Below are 19,566 nucleotides of genomic sequence, written 5' to 3' on the forward strand. Positions count from 1 at the left end.
ACTTGGACATTCACAAGTGGTGTAAGATAAATCTGCAGGTAGTGGAGATTCAGTTGAATTCCAGATTCGCAGTGAATGAATGGAACATTCTGTACTGGAGATTGCAATGATTTCTCAAGTCTGGATTGTTTGGACATGAAAATGAAGAGCTGACCACAGTTGTGTGGATACCCAGTAAAAAGCAGGGCTTAGAGTGTGAACAGACCGCTGAAAACCAGCATTGTGTTACTTGGACATTCATAAGTGGTGTAATGAAAGCCTACCTGGAGTGCAGATTCAGATGAATTCCAGATTGGCAGTGAATGAATGGAACATTCTGTACTGGCGATTCCAATGATTTCTGAAGTCTGATATTGTGGAAAAGAAAATGAAAGGCTGACCAGGTTTGAGTGGATAGACAATTGAACAGCACACTGCGAGTGTGAAAAGGCGGCTGAAAACCAGCATTGGATTACTTGGTCATTCACCAGTGCTGTAATGAAAACCTGCCTGGAGCGGAGAGTCAGATGAATTGCAGAATCGCAGTGAATGAATGGAACAGTCTGTAGTGGAGAGCCCAATGATTTCTGAAGGCTGGTTTGTGTGGAGAGGAAAATGAAGAGCTGACCAATATTGAGTGGATAGCCCATTGAACAGCACTTCTGCGAGTTGAACATGCCTCTGAAAACCAGTATTGAGTTACTTGGACATTCACCAGTGGCGTAACGAAAACCTGCCAGGAGTGGAGGTTCAGAGGAATTCCAGATTCGCAGTGAATGAATGGAACATTCTCTAGTGGTGATTCCAATGATTTCTGAAGGCTGGGTTTTGTGGACACGAAAATGTAGAGCTGAACAGGGTGGAGTGGATAGCCAAATGAACAGCACGTCTCTTAGTATGAACAGGCCACTGAAAACCAGCATTGGCTTACTTGGACATTCACAAGTGGTGTAACGATAACCCGCCGGGAGTTGAGAGTCAGATGAATTTAAGATTCGCAGTGAATGAACGGAACATTCTGTGGAGGAGATACCAATTATTTCTGAAGGTTGGGTTATGAGGACAGGAAAATGTAGAGCTGAATAGGGTTGGGTGGATAGCAAATTGAACAGCACGGCTGAGTGTGTTAGCAGGCGGCTTAAAACCAGCATTGTCTTCCTTGGACATTTACCAGTGGTGTCACGAAAACCTTCCAGGAGTGGAGACTCTGATGAATTCCAGATTCGCGTGATTGAATGGAACATTCTGTAGTGGTGATTGCCAACATTTAGGAATCTGGATAGTCTGGACAGGATATTGAAGAGCTGACCGATATTGAGTGGATAGCCAATGAACAGCACGGTTTCGAGTGTGAACAGACCACTAAGAAGCAGCATTGCATTACTTGGACATTCATCAGTGGTGTAAGGAAAGCCTTCCTGGAATGCAGATTCAGAGTATTTCCAGATTCACAGTGAATGAATGGAAATTTCTGTAGTAGAGATTCCAATGATTTCTGAACGCTGGGTTGTGTGGACAGGAAAATGAAGAGCTGACTAGGTTTGACTGGATTGCCAATTGAACAGCAAGGCTGTGAGTGTGAACAGCCGCTGAAAACCAGCATTGGATTACCTGGTCATTCACCAGTGTTGTTAGGAAAATCTGCCTGGTGTGGAGAGTCAGAGGAATTCCAGATTCGCAGGGAACGAATGGAACATTCTGAAGTGGAGATAAGAATGATTTCTGAAGGCTCGGTGTGTGGAAGGAAAATCAAGAGCTAACCAGCGTTCACTGGATAGCCAATTGAACAGCACGGCTGCGAGTGTTAACACGCAGCTGAAACCAGCCTTGGGTTGCTTGGACATTCACCAGTGGTGAAACGAAAACCTGCTGGGAGTGGAGAACAAGATGAATTCAAGATTCGCCTGAATGAATGAAACATTCTGTAGTGTAGATTGCAATGGTTTCTGAGGTTTGTATTGTCTGAACTGGAAAAAGAAGAACTCACCAGTGTTGAGTCGCTAGACCGTGAACAGCACGGGTTCGAGTGTGAATAGACCGCTGAAAACCATCATTGCGTTACTTGAACATTCAGCAGTGGTGCAATGAAAACCTGCCGGGAGTGGAGATTCAGATGAATTCCAGATTCGCAGTGAATGAATGGAACATTCTCTAGTGGTGATTCCAATGATTTCTGAAGGCTGGGTTTTGTGGACACGAAAATGTAGAGCTGAACAGGGTGGAATGGATAGCCAAATGAACAGCACGTCTCGTAGTAAGAACAGGCCACTGAAAACCAGCTTTGGCTTAATTGGACATTCACAAGTGGTGCAACGAAAACCTGACGGGAGTTGAGAATTAGATGAATTTCAGATTTGCCGTCAATGAATGGAACATTCTGTGGAGGAGATACCAATTGTTTCTGAAGTTTGGGTTATGTGGACAGGAAAATGGAGCTGAAGAGGGTTGAGTGGATAGCAAATTGAACAGCACGGCTGAGAGTATGAGCAGGCCACTTAAAACCAGCATTGGCTTACTTGGATATTTACCAGTGGTGTCACGAAAACCTGCCGGGAGTGGAGATTCAGATGAATTCCAGATTCGCTGTGAATGAATGGAACATTCTGTAGTGGAGATAACAATGATTTCTCCAGTCTCTGTGGTGTGGACAGGAAAATGTAGAGCTGGCCAGGGTTGAGTGGATAGCCAATTGAACAGCACCACTGCGCTTGTGAAGAAAACACTTAAAACATTGGGTTACTTGGACATTCAACAGTGGTGTAACGAAAACCTGCCGGGAGTGGAGGTTCAGAGGAATTCCAGATTCGCAGTGAATGAATGGAACATTCTCTAGTGGAGATTCCAACGATTTCTGAAGGCTGGGCCGTGTGGAAGGAAAATCAAGAACTAATCAGGATTTAGTGGAAAGCCAATTGTATAGCATGGCTGCGAGTGTGAACATGCAGCTGAAAACCAGCATTGGGTTACTTGGACATTCATCAGTGGTGTAAGGAAAACCTGCATGGAGTGGAGAGTCAGTTGAATTCCACATTCGCAGTGAATGAATGGAACATTCTGTAGAGGAGATTCCAATGATTTCTGAAGCCTGTGTTGTGTGGACAGGAAAATGAAGAGCTGACCAGGCTTGAATCGATAGCCAAGTAAACAGCAGGGCTGCGAATATGAACAGGCCGCTGAAAACCAGCATTGGGTTACTTGGACATTCAACAGTGGTGTAATGAAAACCTGCGTGGAGTTGAGAGTCAGATGAATTCCAGATTCGCAGTGAATGAATGGAACATTCTGTAGTGGAGATAACAAAGATTTCTGAAGGCTGGTAGTGTGGTGGGACAATGAAGAGCTGAACAGGGTGGAGTGAATTGTCAATTAAACAGCACGGCTGCGAGTATGAACAGGCCTCTGAAAACCAGCATTGGCTTACTTGGACATTCACAAGTGGTGTAATGTTAACCAGGCGGGAGTGGAGAATCAGATAAACTCCAGACTCGCAGTGAATGAATGGAACATTCTGTAGTGGAGATTGCAATGATTTCTGAAATCTGGATTGTGGGGACACGAAAATGAAGAGCTGACCAGTGTTGAGTGGATAGCCTGTAAAAAGCCTCGGCTTCGAATGTGAACAGACCACTGAAAACCAGTATTGCATTACTTCGACTTTCAGCAGTGGTGTAACGAAAGCCTGCGTGGAGTGCAGATTCAGATGAATTCCAGATTCCCAGTGAATGAATGGAACATCCTGTAGTGGAGATTACAATGATTTCTGAAGGCTGGGTTGTGTGCACAGGAAAATGAGGAGCAAAACAGGTTGAGTGGATAGCCAATTGAACAGCACGACTGCGAACATGAACAGGCCTCTGAAAACCAGCATTGTTTTACTTGGACATTCACAAGTGGTGTAAGATAAATCTGCAGGTAGTGGAGATTCAGTTGAATTCCAGATTCGCAGTGAATGAATGGAACATTCTGTACTGGAGATTGCAATGATTTCTCAAGTCTGGATTGTTTGGACATGAAAATGAAGAGCTGACCACAGTTGTGTGGATACCCAGTAAAAAGCAGGGCTTAGAGTGTGAACAGACCGCTGAAAACCAGCATTGTGTTACTTGGACATTCATAAGTGGTGTAATGAAAGCCTACCTGGAGTGCAGATTCAGATGAATTCCAGATTGGCAGTGAATGAATGGAACATTCTGTACTGGCGATTCCAATGATTTCTGAAGTCTGATATTGTGGAAAAGAAAATGAAAGGCTGACCAGGTTTGAGTGGATAGACAATTGAACAGCACACTGCGAGTGTGAAAAGGCGGCTGAAAACCAGCATTGGATTACTTGGTCATTCACCAGTGCTGTAATGAAAACCTGCCTGGAGCGGAGAGTCAGATGAATTGCAGAATCGCAGTGAATGAATGGAACAGTCTGTAGTGGAGAGCCCAATGATTTCTGAAGGCTGGTTTGTGTGGAGAGGAAAATGAAGAGCTGACCAATATTGAGTGGATAGCCCATTGAACAGCACTTCTGCGAGTTGAACATGCCTCTGAAAACCAGTATTGAGTTACTTGGACATTCACCAGTGGCGTAACGAAAACCTGCCAGGAGTGGAGGTTCAGAGGAATTCCAGATTCGCAGTGAATGAATGGAACATTCTCTAGTGGTGATTCCAATGATTTCTGAAGGCTGGGTTTTGTGGACACGAAAATGTAGAGCTGAACAGGGTGGAGTGGATAGCCAAATGAACAGCACGTCTCTTAGTATGAACAGGCCACTGAAAACCAGCATTGGCTTACTTGGACATTCACAAGTGGTGTAACGATAACCCGCCGGGAGTTGAGAGTCAGATGAATTTAAGATTCGCAGTGAATGAACGGAACATTCTGTGGAGGAGATACCAATTATTTCTGAAGGTTGGGTTATGAGGACAGGAAAATGTAGAGCTGAATAGGGTTGGGTGGATAGCAAATTGAACAGCACGGCTGAGTGTGTTAGCAGGCGGCTTAAAACCAGCATTGTCTTCCTTGGACATTTACCAGTGGTGTCACGAAAACCTTCCAGGAGTGGAGACTCTGATGAATTCCAGATTCGCGTGATTGAATGGAACATTCTGTAGTGGTGATTGCCAACATTTAGGAATCTGGATAGTCTGGACAGGATATTGAAGAGCTGACCGATATTGAGTGGATAGCCAATGAACAGCACGGTTTCGAGTGTGAACAGACCACTAAGAAGCAGCATTGCATTACTTGGACATTCATCAGTGGTGTAACGAAAGCCTTCCTGGAATGCAGATTCAGAGTATTTCCAGATTCACAGTGAATGAATGGAAATTTCTGTAGTAGAGATTCCAATGATTTCTGAACGCTGGGTTGTGTGGACAGGAAAATGAAGAGCTGACTAGGTTTGACTGGATTGCCAATTGAACAGCAAGGCTGTGAGTGTGAACAGCCGCTGAAAACCAGCATTGGATTACCTGGTCATTCACCAGTGTTGTTAGGAAAATCTGCCTGGTGTGGAGAGTCAGAGGAATTCCAGATTCGCAGGGAACGAATGGAACATTCTGAAGTGGAGATAAGAATGATTTCTGAAGGCTCGGTGTGTGGAAGGAAAATCAAGAGCTAACCAGCGTTCACTGGATAGCCAATTGAACAGCACGGCTGCGAGTGTTAACACGCAGCTGAAACCAGCCTTGGGTTGCTTGGACATTCACCAGTGGTGAAACGAAAACCTGCTGGGAGTGGAGAACAAGATGAATTCAAGATTCGCCTGAATGAATGAAACATTCTGTAGTGTAGATTGCAATGGTTTCTGAGGTTTGTATTGTCTGAACTGGAAAAAGAAGAACTCACCAGTGTTGAGTCGCTAGACCGTGAACAGCACGGGTTCGAGTGTGAATAGACCGCTGAAAACCATCATTGCGTTACTTGAACATTCAGCAGTGGTGCAATGAAAACCTGCCGGGAGTGGAGATTCAGATGAATTCCAGATTCGCAGTGAATGAATGGAACATTCTCTAGTGGTGATTCCAATGATTTCTGAAGGCTGGGTTTTGTGGACACGAAAATGTAGAGCTGAACAGGGTGGAATGGATAGCCAAATGAACAGCACGTCTCGTAGTAAGAACAGGCCACTGAAAACCAGCTTTGGCTTAATTGGACATTCACAAGTGGTGCAACGAAAACCTGACGGGAGTTGAGAATTAGATGAATTTCAGATTTGCCGTCAATGAATGGAACATTCTGTGGAGGAGATACCAATTGTTTCTGAAGTTTGGGTTATGTGGACAGGAAAATGGAGCTGAAGAGGGTTGAGTGGATAGCAAATTGAACAGCACGGCTGAGAGTATGAGCAGGCCACTTAAAACCAGCATTGGCTTACTTGGATATTTACCAGTGGTGTCACGAAAACCTGCCGGGAGTGGAGATTCAGATGAATTCCAGATTCGCTGTGAATGAATGGAACATTCTGTAGTGGAGATAACAATGATTTCTCCAGTCTCTGTGGTGTGGACAGGAAAATGTAGAGCTGGCCAGGGTTGAGTGGATAGCCAATTGAACAGCACCACTGCGCTTGTGAAGAAAACACTTAAAACATTGGGTTACTTGGACATTCAACAGTGGTGTAACGAAAACCTGCCGGGAGTGGAGGTTCAGAGGAATTCCAGATTCGCAGTGAATGAATGGAACATTCTCTAGTGGAGATTCCAACGATTTCTGAAGGCTGGGTCGTGTGGAAGGAAAATCAAGAACTAATCAGGATTTAGTGGAAAGCCAATTGTATAGCATGGCTGCGAGTGTGAACATGCAGCTGAAAACCAGCATTGGGTTACTTGGACATTCATCAGTGGTGTAAGGAAAACCTGCATGGAGTGGAGAGTCAGTTGAATTCCACATTCGCAGTGAATGAATGGAACATTCTGTAGAGGAGATTCCAATGATTTCTGAAGCCTGTGTTGTGTGGACAGGAAAATGAAGAGCTGACCAGGCTTGAATCGATAGCCAAGTAAACAGCAGGGCTGCGAATATGAACAGGCCGCTGAAAACCAGCATTGGGTTACTTGGACATTCAACAGTGGTGTAATGAAAACCTGCGTGGAGTTGAGAGTCAGATGAATTCCAGATTCGCAGTGAATGAATGGAACATTCTGTAGTGGAGATAACAAAGATTTCTGAAGGCTGGTAGTGTGGTGGGACAATGAAGAGCTGAACAGGGTGGAGTGAATTGTCAATTAAACAGCACGGCTGCGAGTATGAACAGGCCTCTGAAAACCAGCATTGGCTTACTTGGACATTCACAAGTGGTGTAATGTTAACCAGGCGGGAGTGGAGAATCAGATAAACTCCAGACTCGCAGTGAATGAATGGAACATTCTGTAGTGGAGATTGCAATGATTTCTGAAATCTGGATTGTGGGGACACGAAAATGAAGAGCTGACCAGTGTTGAGTGGATAGCCTGTAAAAAGCCTCGGCTTCGAATGTGAACAGACCACTGAAAACCAGTATTGCATTACTTCGACTTTCAGCAGTGGTGTAACGAAAGCCTGCGTGGAGTGCAGATTCAGATGAATTCCAGATTCCCAGTGAATGAATGGAACATCCTGTAGTGGAGATTACAATGATTTCTGAAGGCTGGGTTGTGTGCACAGGAAAATGAGGAGCAAAACAGGTTGAGTGGATAGCCAATTGAACAGCACGACTGCGAACATGAACAGGCCTCTGAAAACCAGCATTGTTTTACTTGGACATTCACAAGTGGTGTAAGATAAATCTGCAGGTAGTGGAGATTCAGTTGAATTCCAGATTCGCAGTGAATGAATGGAACATTCTGTACTGGAGATTGCAATGATTTCTCAAGTCTGGATTGTTTGGACATGAAAATGAAGAGCTGACCACAGTTGTGTGGATACCCAGTAAAAAGCAGGGCTTAGAGTGTGAACAGACCGCTGAAAACCAGCATTGTGTTACTTGGACATTCATAAGTGGTGTAATGAAAGCCTACCTGGAGTGCAGATTCAGATGAATTCCAGATTGGCAGTGAATGAATGGAACATTCTGTACTGGCGATTCCAATGATTTCTGAAGTCTGATATTGTGGAAAAGAAAATGAAAGGCTGACCAGGTTTGAGTGGATAGACAATTGAACAGCACACTGCGAGTGTGAAAAGGCGGCTGAAAACCAGCATTGGATTACTTGGTCATTCACCAGTGCTGTAATGAAAACCTGCCTGGAGCGGAGAGTCAGATGAATTGCAGAATCGCAGTGAATGAATGGAACAGTCTGTAGTGGAGAGCCCAATGATTTCTGAAGGCTGGTTTGTGTGGAGAGGAAAATGAAGAGCTGACCAATATTGAGTGGATAGCCCATTGAACAGCACTTCTGCGAGTTGAACATGCCTCTGAAAACCAGTATTGAGTTACTTGGACATTCACCAGTGGCGTAACGAAAACCTGCCAGGAGTGGAGGTTCAGATGAATTCCAGATTCGCAGTGAATGAATGGAACATTCTCTAGTGGTGATTCCAATGATTTCTGAAGGCTGGGTTTTGTGGACACGAAAATGTAGAGCTGAACAGGGTGGAGTGGATAGCCAAATGAACAGCACGTCTCTTAGTATGAACAGGCCACTGAAAACCAGCATTGGCTTACTTGGACATTCACAAGTGGTGTAACGATAACCCGCCGGGAGTTGAGAGTCAGATGAATTTAAGATTCGCAGTGAATGAACGGAACATTCTGTGGAGGAGATACCAATTATTTCTGAAGGTTGGGTTATGAGGACAGGAAAATGTAGAGCTGAATAGGGTTGGGTGGATAGCAAATTGAACAGCACGGCTGAGTGTGTTAGCAGGCGGCTTAAAACCAGCATTGTCTTCCTTGGACATTTACCAGTGGTGTCACGAAAACCTTCCAGGAGTGGAGACTCTGATGAATTCCAGATTCGCGTGATTGAATGGAACATTCTGTAGTGGTGATTGCCAACATTTAGGAATCTGGATAGTCTGGACAGGATATTGAAGAGCTGACCGATATTGAGTGGATAGCCAATGAACAGCACGGTTTCGAGTGTGAACAGACCACTAAGAAGCAGCATTGCATTAATTGGACATTCATCAGTGGTGTAACGAAAGCCTTCCTGGAATGCAGATTCAGAGTATTTCCAGATTCACAGTGAATGAATGGAAATTTCTGTAGTAGAGATTCCAATGATTTCTGAACGCTGGGTTGTGTGGACAGGAAAATGAAGAGCTGACTAGGTTTGACTGGATTGCCAATTGAACAGCAAGGCTGTGAGTGTGAACAGCCGCTGAAAACCAGCATTGGATTACCTGGTCATTCACCAGTGTTGTTAGGAAAATCTGCCTGGTGTGGAGAGTCAGAGGAATTCCAGATTCGCAGGGAACGAATGGAACATTCTGAAGTGGAGATAAGAATGATTTCTGAAGGCTCGGTGTGTGGAAGGAAAATCAAGAGCTAACCAGCGTTCACTGGATAGCCAATTGAACAGCACGGCTGCGAGTGTTAACACGCAGCTGAAACCAGCCTTGGGTTGCTTGGACATTCACCAGTGGTGAAACGAAAACCTGCTGGGAGTGGAGAACAAGATGAATTCAAGATTCGCCTGAATGAATGAAACATTCTGTAGTGTAGATTGCAATGGTTTCTGAGGTTTGTATTGTCTGAACTGGAAAAAGAAGAACTCACCAGTGTTGAGTCGCTAGACCGTGAACAGCACGGGTTCGAGTGTGAATAGACCGCTGAAAACCATCATTGCGTTACTTGAACATTCAGCAGTGGTGCAATGAAAACCTGCCGGGAGTGGAGATTCAGATGAATTCCAGATTCGCAGTGAATGAATGGAACATTCTCTAGTGGTGATTCCAATGATTTCTGAAGGCTGGGTTTTGTGGACACGAAAATGTAGAGCTGAACAGGGTGGAATGGATAGCCAAATGAACAGCACGTCTCGTAGTAAGAACAGGCCACTGAAAACCAGCTTTGGCTTAATTGGACATTCACAAGTGGTGTAACGAAAACCTGACGGGAGTTGAGAATTAGATGAATTTCAGATTTGCCGTCAATGAATGGAACATTCTGTGGAGGAGATACCAATTGTTTCTGAAGTTTGGGTTATGTGGACAGGAAAATGGAGCTGAAGAGGGTTGAGTGGATAGCAAATTGAACAGCACGGCTGAGAGTATGAGCAGGCCACTTAAAACCAGCATTGGCTTACTGGGATATTTACCAGTGGTGTCACGAAAACCTGCCGGGAGTGGAGATTCAGATGAATTCCAGATTCGCTGTGAATGAATGGAACATTCTTTAGTGGAGATAACAATGATTTCTCCAGTCTCTGTGGTGTGGACAGGAAAATGTAGAGCTGGCCAGGGTTGAGTGGATAGCCAATTGAACAGCACCACTGCGCTTGTGAAGAAAACACTTAAAACATTGGGTTACTTGGACATTCAACAGTGGTGTAACGAAAACCTGCCGGGAGTGGAGGTTCAGAGGAATTCCAGATTCGCAGTGAATGAATGGAACATTCTCTAGTGGAGATTCCAACGATTTCTGAAGGCTGGGTCGTGTGGAAGGAAAATCAAGAACTAATCAGGATTTAGTGGAAAGCCAATTGTATAGCATGGCTGCGAGTGTGAACATGCAGCTGAAAACCAGCATTGGGTTACTTGGACATTCATCAGTGGTGTAAGGAAAACCTGCATGGAGTGGAGAGTCAGTTGAATTCCACATTCGCAGTGAATGAATGGAACATTCTGTAGAGGAGATTCCAATGATTTCTGAAGCCTGTGTTGTGTGGACAGGAAAATGAAGAGCTGACCAGGCTTGAATCGATAGCCAAGTAAACAGCAGGGCTGCGAATATGAACAGGCCGCTGAAAACCAGCATTGGGTTACTTGGACATTCAACAGTGGTGTAATGAAAACCTGCGTGGAGTTGAGAGTCAGATGAATTCCAGATTCGCAGTGAATGAATGGAACATTCTGTAGTGGAGATAACAAAGATTTCTGAAGGCTGGTAGTGTGGTGGGACAATGAAGAGCTGAACAGGGTGGAGTGAATTGTCAATTAAACAGCACGGCTGCGAGTATGAACAGGCCTCTGAAAACCAGCATTGGCTTACTTGGACATTCACAAGTGGTGTAATGTTAACCAGGCGGGAGTGGAGAATCAGATAAACTCCAGACTCGCAGTGAATGAATGGAACATTCTGTAGTGGAGATTGCAATGATTTCTGAAATCTGGATTGTGGGGACACGAAAATGAAGAGCTGACCAGTGTTGAGTGGATAGCCTGTAAAAAGCCTCGGCTTCGAATGTGAACAGACCACTGAAAACCAGTATTGCATTACTTCGACTTTCAGCAGTGGTGTAACGAAAGCCTGCGTGGAGTGCAGATTCAGATGAATTCCAGATTCCCAGTGAATGAATGGAACATCCTGTAGTGGAGATTACAATGATTTCTGAAGGCTGGGTTGTGTGCACAGGAAAATGAGGAGCAAAACAGGTTGAGTGGATAGCCAATTGAACAGCACGACTGCGAACATGAACAGGCCTCTGAAAACCAGCATTGTTTTACTTGGACATTCACAAGTGGTGTAAGATAAATCTGCAGGTAGTGGAGATTCAGTTGAATTCCAGATTCGCAGTGAATGAATGGAACATTCTGTACTGGAGATTGCAATGATTTCTCAAGTCTGGATTGTTTGGACATGAAAATGAAGAGCTGACCACAGTTGTGTGGATACCCAGTAAAAAGCAGGGCTTAGAGTGTGAACAGACCGCTGAAAACCAGCATTGTGTTACTTGGACATTCATAAGTGGTGTAATGAAAGCCTACCTGGAGTGCAGATTCAGATGAATTCCAGATTGGCAGTGAATGAATGGAACATTCTGTACTGGCGATTCCAATGATTTCTGAAGTCTGATATTGTGGAAAAGAAAATGAAAGGCTGACCAGGTTTGAGTGGATAGACAATTGAACAGCACACTGCGAGTGTGAAAAGGCGGCTGAAAACCAGCATTGGATTACTTGGTCATTCACCAGTGCTGTAATGAAAACCTGCCTGGAGCGGAGAGTCAGATGAATTGCAGAATCGCAGTGAATGAATGGAACAGTCTGTAGTGGAGATCCCAATGCTTTCTGAAGGCTGGTTTGTGTGGCGAGGAAAATGAAGAGCTGACCAATATTGAGTGGATAGCCCATTGAACAGCACTTCTGCGAGTTGAACATGCCTCTGAAAACCAGTATTGAGTTACTTGGACATTCACCAGTGGCGTAACGAAAACCTGCCAGGAGTGGAGGTTCAGAGGAATTCCAGATTCACAGTGAATGAATGGAACATTCTCTAGTGGTGATTCCAATGATTTCTGAAGGCTGGGTTTTGTGGACACGAGAATGTAGAGCTGAACAGGGTGGAGTGGATAGCCAAATGAACAGCACGTCTCTTAGTATGAACAGGCCACTGAAAACCAGCATTGGCTTACTTGGACATTCACAAGTGGTGTAACGATAACCCGCCGGGAGTTGAGAGTCAGATGAATTTAAGATTCGCAGTGAATGAACGGAACATTCTGTGGAGGAGATACCAATTATTTCTGAAGGTTGGGTTATGAGGACAGGAAAATGTAGAGCTGAATAGGGTTGGGTGGATAGCAAATTGAACAGCACGGCTGAGTGTGTTAGCAGGCGGCTTAAAACCAGCATTGTCTTCCTTGGACATTTACCAGTGGTGTCACGAAAACCTTCCAGGAGTGGAGACTCTGATGAATTCCAGATTCGCGTGATTGAATGGAACATTCTGTAGTGGTGATTGCCAACATTTAGGAATCTGGATAGTCTGGACAGGATATTGAAGAGCTGACCGATATTGAGTGGATAGCCAATGAACAGCACGGTTTCGAGTGTGAACAGACCACTAAGAAGCAGCATTGCATTACTTGGACATTCATCAGTGGTGTAACGAAAGCCTTCCTGGAATGCAGATTCAGAGTATTTCCAGATTCACAGTGAATGAATGGAAATTTCTGTAGTAGAGATTCCAATGATTTCTGAACGCTGGGTTGTGTGGACAGGAAAATGAAGAGCTGACTAGGTTTGACTGGATTGCCAATTGAACAGCAAGGCTGTGAGTGTGAACAGCCGCTGAAAACCAGCATTGGATTACCTGGTCATTCACCAGTGTTGTTAGGAAAATCTGCCTGGTGTGGAGAGTCAGAGGAATTCCAGATTCGCAGGGAACGAATGGAACATTCTGAAGTGGAGATAAGAATGATTTCTGAAGGCTCGGTGTGTGGAAGGAAAATCAAGAGCTAACCAGCGTTCACTGGATAGCCAATTGAACAGCACGGCTGCGAGTGTTAACACGCAGCTGAAACCAGCCTTGGGTTGCTTGGACATTCACCAGTGGTGAAACGAAAACCTGCTGGGAGTGGAGAACAAGATGAATTCAAGATTCGCCTGAATGAATGAAACATTCTGTAGTGTAGATTGCAATGGTTTCTGAGGTTTGTATTGTCTGAACTGGAAAAAGAAGAACTCACCAGTGTTGAGTCGCTAGACCGTGAACAGCACGGGTTCGAGTGTGAATAGACCGCTGAAAACCATCATTGCGTTACTTGAACATTCAGCAGTGGTGCAATGAAAACCTGCCGGGAGTGGAGATTCAGATGAATTCCAGATTCGCAGTGAATGAATGGAACATTCTCTAGTGGTGATTCCAATGATTTCTGAAGGCTGGGTTTTGTGGACACGAAAATGTAGAGCTGAACAGGGTGGAATGGATAGCCAAATGAACAGCACGTCTCGTAGTAAGAACAGGCCACTGAAAACCAGCTTTGGCTTAATTGGACATTCACAAGTGGTGCAACGAAAACCTGACGGGAGTTGAGAATTAGATGAATTTCAGATTTGCCGTCAATGAATGGAACATTCTGTGGAGGAGATACCAATTGTTTCTGAAGTTTGGGTTATGTGGACAGGAAAATGGAGCTGAAGAGGGTTGAGTGGATAGCAAATTGAACAGCACGGCTGAGAGTATGAGCAGGCCACTTAAAACCAGCATTGGCTTACTTGGATATTTACCAGTGGTGTCACGAAAACCTGCCGGGAGTGGAGATTCAGATGAATTCCAGATTCGCTGTGAATGAATGGAACATTCTGTAGTGGAGATAACAATGATTTCTCCAGTCTCTGTGGTGTGGACAGGAAAATGTAGAGCTGGCCAGGGTTGAGTGGATAGCCAATTGAACAGCACCACTGCGCTTGTGAAGAAAACACTTAAAACATTGGGTTACTTGGACATTCAACAGTGGTGTAACGAAAACCTGCCGGGAGTGGAGGTTCAGAGGAATTCCAGATTCGCAGTGAATGAATGGAACATTCTCTAGTGGAGATTCCAACGATTTCTGAAGGCTGGGTCGTGTGGAAGGAAAATCAAGAACTAATCAGGATTTAGTGGAAAGCCAATTGTATAGCATGGCTGCGAGTGTGAACATGCAGCTGAAAACCAGCATTGGGTTACTTGGACATTCATCAGTGGTGTAAGGAAAACCTGCATGGAGTGGAGAGTCAGTTGAATTCCACATTCGCAGTGAATGAATGGAACATTCTGTAGAGGAGATTCCAATGATTTCTGAAGCCTGTGTTGTGTGGACAGGAAAATGAAGAGCTGACCAGGCTTGAATCGATAGCCAAGTAAACAGCAGGGCTGCGAATATGAACAGGCCGCTGAAAACCAGCATTGGGTTACTTGGACATTCAACAGTGGTGTAATGAAAACCTGCGTGGAGTTGAGAGTCAGATGAATTCCAGATTCGCAGTGAATGAATGGAACATTCTGTAGTGGAGATAACAAAGATTTCTGAAGGCTGGTAGTGTGGTGGGACAATGAAGAGCTGAACAGGGTGGAGTGAATTGTCAATTAAACAGCACGGCTGCGAGTATGAACAGGCCTCTGAAAACCAGCATTGGCTTACTTGGACATTCACAAGTGGTGTAATGTTAACCAGGCGGGAGTGGAGAATCAGATAAACTCCAGACTCGCAGTGAATGAATGGAACATTCTGTAGTGGAGATTGCAATGATTTCTGAAATCTGGATTGTGGGGACACGAAAATGAAGAGCTGACCAGTGTTGAGTGGATAGCCTGTAAAAAGCCTCGGCTTCGAATGTGAACAGACCACTGAAAACCAGTATTGCATTACTTCGACTTTCAGCAGTGGTGTAACGAAAGCCTGCGTGGAGTGCAGATTCAGATGAATTCCAGATTCCCAGTGAATGAATGGAACATCCTGTAGTGGAGATTACAATGATTTCTGAAGGCTGGGTTGTGTGCACAGGAAAATGAGGAGCAAAACAGGTTGAGTGGATAGCCAATTGAACAGCACGACTGCGAACATGAACAGGCCTCTGAAAACCAGCATTGTTTTACTTGGACATTCACAAGTGGTGTAAGATAAATCTGCAGGTAGTGGAGATTCAGTTGAATTCCAGATTCGCAGTGAATGAATGGAACATTCTGTACTGGAGATTGCAATGATTTCTCAAGTCTGGATTGTTTGGACATGAAAATGAAGAGCTGACCACAGTTGTGTGGATACCCAGTAAAAAGCAGGGCTTAGAGTGTGAACAGACCGCTGAAAACCAGCATTGTGTTACTTGGACATTCATAAGTGGTGTAATGAAAGCCTACCTGGAGTGCAGATTCAGATGAATTCCAGATTGGCAGTGAATGAATGGAACATTCTGTACTGGCGATTCCAATGATTTCTGAAGTCTGATATTGTGGAAAAGAAAATGAAAGGCTGACCAGGTTTGAGTGGATAGACAATTGAACAGCACACTGCGAGTGTGAAAAGGCGGCTGAAAACCAGCATTGGATTACTTGGTCATTCACCAGTGCTGTAATGAAAACCTGCCTGGAGCGGAGAGTCAGATGAATTGCAGAATCGCAGTGAATGAATGGAACAGTCTGTAGTGGAGAGCCCAATGATTTCTGAAGGCTGGTTTGTGTGGAGAGGAAAATGAAGAGCTGACCAATATTGAGTGGATAGCCCATTGAACAGCACTTCTGCGAGTTGAACATGCCTCTGAAAACCAGTATTGAGTTACTTGGACATTCACCAGTGGCGTAACGAAAACCTGCCAGGAGTGGAGGTTCAGAGGAATTCCAGATTCGCAGTGAATGAATGGAACATTCTCTAGTGGTGATTCCAATGATTTCTGAAGGCTGGGTTTTGTGGACACGAGAATGTAGAGCTGAACAGGGTGGAGTGGATAGCCAAATGAACAGCACGTCTCTTAGTATGAACAGGCCACTGAAAACCAGCATTGGCTTACTTGGACATTCACAAGTGGTGTAACGATAACCCGCCGGGAGTTGAGAGTCAGATGAATTTAAGATTCGCAGTGAATGAACGGAACATTCTGTGGAGGAGATACCAATTATTTCTGAAGGTTGGGTTATGAGGACAGGAAAATGTAGAGCTGAATAGGGTTGGGTGGATAGCAAATTGAACAGCACGGCTGAGTGTGTTAGCAGGCGGCTTAAAACCAGCATTGTCTTCCTTGGACATTTACCAGTGGTGTCACGAAAACCTTCCAGGAGTGGAGACTCTGATGAATTCCAGATTCGCGTGATTGAATGGAACATTCTGTAGTGGTGATTGCCAACATTTAGGAATCTGGATAGTCTGGACAGGATATTGAAGAGCTGACCGATATTGAGTGGATAGCCAATGAACAGCACGGTTTCGAGTGTGAACAGACCACTAAGAAGCAGCATTGCATTACTTGGACATTCATCAGTGGTGTAACGAAAGCCTTCCTGGAATGCAGATTCAGAGTATTTCCAGATTCACAGTGAATGAATGGAAATTTCTGTAGTAGAGATTCCAATGATTTCTGAACGCTGGGTTGTGTGGACAGGAAAATGAAGAGCTGACTAGGTTTGACTGGATTGCCAATTGAACAGCAAGGCTGTGAGTGTGAACAGCCGCTGAAAACCAGCATTGGATTACCTGGTCATTCACCAGTGTTGTTAGGAAAATCTGCCTGGTGTGGAGAGTCAGAGGAATTCCAGATTCGCAGGGAACGAATGGAACATTCTGAAGTGGAGATAAGAATGATTTCTGAAGGCTCGGTGTGTGGAAGGAAAATCAAGAGCTAACCAGCGTTCACTGGATAGCCAATTGAACAGCACGGCTGCGAGTGTTAACACGCAGCTGAAACCAGCCTTGGGTTGCTTGGACATTCACCAGTGGTGAAACGAAAACCTGCTGGGAGTGGAGAACAAGATGAATTCAAGATTCGCCTGAATGAATGAAACATTCTGTAGTGTAGATTGCAATGGTTTCTGAGGTTTGTATTGTCTGAACTGGAAAAAGAAGAACTCACCAGTGTTGAGTCGCTAGACCGTGAACAGCACGGGTTCGAGTGTGAATAGACCGCTGAAAACCATCATTGCGTTACTTGAACATTCAGCAGTGGTGCAATGAAAACCTGCCGGGAGTGGAGATTCAGATGAATTCCAGATTCGCAGTGAATGAATGGAACATTCTCTAGTGGTGATTCCAATGATTTCTGAAGGCTGGGTTTTGTGGACACGAAAATGTAGAGCTGAACAGGGTGGAATGGATAGCCAAATGAACAGCACGTCTCGTAGTAAGAACAGGCCACTGAAAACCAGCTTTGGCTTAATTGGACATTCACAAGTGGTGCAACGAAAACCTGACGGGAGTTGAGAATTAGATGAATTTCAGATTTGCCGTCAATGAATGGAACATTCTGTGGAGGAGATACCAATTGTTTCTGAAGTTTGGGTTATGTGGACAGGAAAATGGAGCTGAAGAGGGTTGAGTGGATAGCAAATTGAACAACACGGCTGAGAGTATGAGCAGGCCACTTAAAACCAGCATTGGCTTACTTGGATATTTACCAGTGGTGTCACGAAAACCTGCCGGGAGTGGAGATTCAGATGAATTCCAGATTCGCTGTGAATGAATGGAACATTCTGTAGTGGAGATAACAATGATTTCTCCAGTCTCTGTGGTGTGGACAGGAAAATGTAGAGCTGGCCAGGGTTGAGTGGATAGCCAATTGAACAGCACCACTGCGCTTGTGAAGAAAACACTTAAAACATTGGGTTACTTGGACATTCAACAGTGGTGTAACGAAAACCTGCCGGGAGTGGAGGTTCAGAGGAATTCCAGATTCGCAGTGAATGAATGGAACATTCTCTAGTGGAGATTCCAACGATTTCTGAAGGCTGGGTCGTGTGGAAGGAAAATCAAGAACTAATCAGGATTTAGTGGAAAGCCAATTGTATAGCATGGCTGCGAGTGTGAACATACAGCTGAAAACCAGCATTGGGTTACTTGGACATTCATCAGTGGTGTAAGGAAAACCTGCATGGAGTGGAGAGTCAGTTGAATTCCACATTCGCAGTGAATGAATGGAACATTCTGTAGAGGAGATTCCAATGATTTCTGAAGCCTGTGTTGTGTGGACAGGAAAATGAAGAGCTGACCAGGCTTGAATCGATAGCCAAGTAAACAGCAGGGCTGCGAATATGAACAGGCCGCTGAAAACCAGCATTGGGTTACTTGGACATTCAACAGTGGTGTAATGAAAACCTGCGTGGAGTTGAGAGTCAGATGAATTCCAGATTCGCAGTGAATGAATGGAACATTCTGTAGTGGAGATAACAAAGATTTCTGAAGGCTGGTAGTGTGGTGGGACAATGAAGAGCTGAACAGGGTGGAGTGAATTGTCAATTAAACAGCACGGCTGCGAGTATGAACAGGCCTCTGAAAACCAGCATTGGCTTACTTGGACATTCACAAGTGGTGTAATGTTAACCAGGCGGGAGTGGAGAATCAGATAAACTCCAGACTCGCAGTGAATGAATGGAACATTCTGTAGTGGAGATTGCAATGATTTCTGAAATCTGGATTGTGGGGACACGAAAATGAAGAGCTGACCAGTGTTGAGTGGATAGCCTGTAAAAAGCCTCGGCTTCGAATGTGAACAGACCACTGAAAACCAGTATTGCATTACTTCGACTTTCAGCAGTGGTGTAACGAAAGCCTGCGTGGAGTGCAGATTCAGATGAATTCCAGATTCCCAGTGAATGAATGGAACATCCTGTAGTGGAGATTACAATGATTTCTGAAGGCTGGGTTGTGTGCACAGGAAAATGAGGAGCAAAACAGGTTGAGTGGATAGCCAATTGAACAGCACGACTGCGAACATGAACAGGCCTCTGAAAACCAGCATTGTTTTACTTGGACATTCACAAGTGGTGTAAGATAAATCTGCAGGTAGTGGAGATTCAGTTGAATTCCAGATTCGCAGTGAATGAATGGAACATTCTGTACTGGAGATTGCAATGATTTCTCAAGTCTGGATTGTTTGGACATGAAAATGAAGAGCTGACCACAGTTGTGTGGATACCCAGTAAAAAGCAGGGCTTAGAGTGTGAACAGACCGCTGAAAACCAGCATTGTGTTACTTGGACATTCATAAGTGGTGTAATGAAAGCCTACCTGGAGTGCAGATTCAGATGAATTCCAGATTGGCAGTG

The sequence above is a fragment of the Sorex fumeus genome, unplaced genomic scaffold (genome assembly GCF_029834395.1).
Source record: "Sorex fumeus unplaced genomic scaffold, SorFum_2.1 ptg000018l, whole genome shotgun sequence".
Classification (NCBI taxonomy): Eukaryota; Metazoa; Chordata; class Mammalia; order Eulipotyphla; family Soricidae; genus Sorex; species Sorex fumeus.